This window comes from Puma concolor, unplaced genomic scaffold (assembly GCF_028749965.1).
Source record: "Puma concolor isolate L17-30 unplaced genomic scaffold, mPumCon1.1.hap2 unalloc_scaffold_8, whole genome shotgun sequence".
Lineage (NCBI taxonomy): Eukaryota > Metazoa > Chordata > Mammalia > Carnivora > Felidae > Puma > Puma concolor.
The window spans coordinates 12,119-15,771 of NW_028240291.1; the positions used below are offsets into that span (position 1 = coordinate 12,119).

General features: G+C 40.4%; 1 long non-coding RNA gene across 1 annotated transcript; it reads left to right on the forward strand.

Annotated features, from left to right (window-relative positions):
• The first annotated feature begins 206 nt into the window (after positions 1 to 206).
• On the forward strand, positions 207 to 2,840 carry LOC112851843 (uncharacterized). The gene is made up of 2 exons (XR_015247976.1): positions 207 to 341; positions 2,056 to 2,840. It is a non-coding gene; the product is annotated as an uncharacterized LOC112851843 (long non-coding RNA).
• The last annotated feature ends 813 nt before the right edge of the window (positions 2,841 to 3,653 follow it).

The following is a 3,653-nucleotide window of genomic DNA, read 5'->3' on the forward strand; positions in this document are numbered from 1 at the left end:
GTTTCAAAAATGGGGGTCATAACTCTATACCTATCATTGGGCTGCTATGAGAATTGAAATGTGTTAATGTAAGTTATCTGGAATAGGGAATGGCCTTTACAAAATGCAAGCTATGTATAATAAATATTTGGTAAGAGGCAGGGTATGTTGGGCTTTCTTCGGAGCCCCAAACTCTACATTAATTGTAGCTTTTTTTACTATAGGTCGTTCCTCTCTCCTTGTGGATCTTTTAAGGTTGGCTTGACATTTTCCCCTTCCAGTTTCAAATTTCCTGCTGCTACGAAGAATATTTACCATTCCTTAATCTTCTGCACACTGGAGTCCTTCTACGTGGCATATGGGTAATATGGTAACATAAGATACAGGGAGTGTTTAAAATTTGATCATCGGGAAAAACACGTTCTCATTCCACTGGTTCCACACACAGATGCACCCAAACTTCCTTGAACTGGCATACTTTTCTGCATTTGTAACATTCTTCTTCCTGATTCCTCATGCTGTCAAAACTCCTTGGTCCTATGGACCATTCCCTCAGACCTCTATGGGCAAGGAAATATCATTCCTGGAGAGTGACGTCATCAAACTGGCAGTCAGCTCCAAACTCATTTTTCCAATTTTACTAAAACTGCTGCTTTCATGCCGTGAGGAAGTGCATTCCCCAGAAGATCATGGAACAGAGAGGATACAGCGTTGGGGATATCAGGCTTCATAGCAAGGAGATGTAGTCTGCAGGGTCCTAAAACTCTTCCACGTGGGTGGTTGTTTATGTTCTCCACTCTGAGCATTCCATCTGTCTCATTCTTTCTGCTAATCAGCAGAGGGAGAAGCCCTAGGAGTATCATTTTCTGATTATCCTTGCCACGAACTCCAAGGATTAAAACTGAAACAGATGCAAACAGGTTGGTCCACAATCTAGATTTTGCTTTGTAAGAGATATTTGCTTCATGCAAAACACAGCAAGCTATTTTTAAGTTGTACCCTTAAAAGAAGCCAACGTCTAAAGGCAGAGTTTTAAGCAAGGGATGGATTAAAAAAAAGTAAATAGGCATGAATTTTCTTTTAAGTAGGCTCTGTGCCCAGTGGAGGAGCCATGTGGGGCTTCCTCTCATGACCCTGAGGTCAAGACCTAAGCTGAGATCACAAGGCCGACAACGGACTCTGCCACTCAGGCACCCTTAGCATGATTTGTTGTGTGCAACATGTTACAGATCATCAAGGTTATGTTTATTCTGTTTTCCATTTAAAACTATGCACCATACAGATTATAGAAAATAATGAAAATACGAATGAAATTCTCTACTTCTGTCAGTTGATCGGGGTTCCTCTTTTTGTGTGCATCCTTCTAAACTTTCAAAAATGTATGTACATATCTATACTTGTAGATATATAAAGAAAGTTGTGTGTTTTCTTTTGACACAGATTGTCATGCCATATGTATTATTTTTCATTTTGCTTTCCCAGGGAGGTTTCTTCAGGTCATTTACATGGATTCACTCATTCTTAGTAATGGCCGTGTAATATTTCACTATAATCCTTGATGTACTATAATTTAGTTAATGATTCCTCTATTAGTAGACATTTACTTAATTCCAATTTTTCTCCCTGATAAACGGTGCTGAAAAAAAAAGCACATCTCTCTATGTATATTTTTGCAAACTCTTAGCAATAACTTGGCAAAAGTCCTGGAATTGGAGTTGCTAGACGAGAGATATTGAACAGTTTGGTGGTTGAGAGATATGTCACACTGTGTTCCAAGAATGCCATGTAAATTTATACCGTCACCGTGGTCATTTTATCCTTACATAAAACATTTAGAACAATTGATATCAATCAATCAATCAATCAAGCAATCAATAAATCAATAAATAATTGAAATAAATAAATAGAATAATTGAAAGCGAATATATATATAAGACTATTAAATATGACTCTTAGACCAGAAGGACAAGACATAAATATTGAGCACTTTCAGAACTGTGACTCATTCCTTCTGTTTCTTTTTTCTCTTTGGTGTGTTCCTGGTTTGATTTCATGATGCCTCTACCCTGTCATCAGTCAACGGGAATTGAATCACCTGTACCTCAAACTGATGGGCCTGTTTTTCAGTTATCTGGCCTGGGCTTTGGGCATCAGTCTAGCCAACAGCAGATCCTGGCGCGTGTGGGAGTTTAACAGCAACATTGTTTCCATTGTGTACATTGGACTCTGGGAAGCTTTCTACTTTCAAAAATTTAGCATCTCTGGTGCAATTGTTGAGTGGCCTATGTATGGCAGGATCAATGGAAGCTGGGTCATTTCAGATGAAATCTGGTATGGGCAGGGCCTGATACTGTTGGTAAATTCTTTGAATTCCGTCGTCCTGATTTTTGGTCCAGTGGCACTTGTGGTCCGCTGGATCCATGCCCCATACCCAGATTTCCTTCGATTGTGTTACAACATCTCTGCCTTCTTTCTCATCTGTAGTTGTAGTTGTACTGCGATTACAGTGAGCTGGAATTTTGCTGTGGATTTTTATGGCCACACCACCCTTGATTTCCCACTTAGTTTTCCCATTGGAAAAGAAATGCTGATAAGGAAACGCTTCTCCTATGTATTCCCACTAGGAATCACAACTGCCACCCTCTTGCTAATAAGTGCTGCCATGTTCTCCTGTGGAACATTTTCCATAAAACAGAGGAGTAAAGTGAAACCCATGACTGTACGCAAACATCCCCCAATAAAAGGTGTGAGTGAAGGTCCTCCTGTTTGCAATGGCTGCCAATAATTTCCTTGAAGAAATGTCCCAGATACATATAATATTGTTGTGATCATCTAAAATAAAACCTATGTTTTTCAGGGTGTGTCTGACGTTTAATTCTCCTCTTCTACATTTTTCTGCCAACAACTTCCTTTCTTTGAAGCCTTTCAGTTTCTGAAATGTGTAGGCAAACACGTTGTGTGCATACACTGTCAAAAAATAAAGTTAGGAAAAAATATTCAAATGCTGCAAACACTCAGGTGCAAACAACAATGCATGCAACAAACTCTAAGTTGAAACTTAGATTTATTTATTTATTTTTTTTAATTTTTTTTCAACGTTTTTATTTATTTATGGGACAGACAGAGACAGAGCATGAACGGGGAAGGGGCAGAGAGAGAGGGAGACACAGAATCGGAAACAGGCTCCAGGCTCCGAGCCATCCGCCCAGAGACTGACGCGGGGCTCGAACTCACGGACCGCGAGATCGTGACCTGGCTGAAGTCGGACGCTTAACCGACTGAGCCACCCAGGCGCCCCAAAACTTAGATTTAAAATAAGCTCCCGTATACACATAGAAAGATAATCATGTCAAGAGCTTAGAGATCTTTAAGGCATTATAATTGGTTAGGATAGAACGGGATTTCTCAAAATCAGCGCCAATGACATTTTGGGCGAGATTTGTTGGGCGTGGGGGACTATGTTGTACCTTGTAAGAGGTGTATACGCATCTGTTGCCTCTACCCACTTGGTGCAAGGGGTACTTCCTCTCCCCTTGTGTTGGGATAATAAATCTCCAGACATTTCCCAATATCCTTGGGGCAAAATGCCTCCCCATTGAGAACCTCGGGGTTTCAGGTTGCCAAAGGCCCTGGGTAATGAATGCTATGGCATGTTGGGAGGATTTTGAGGAAAA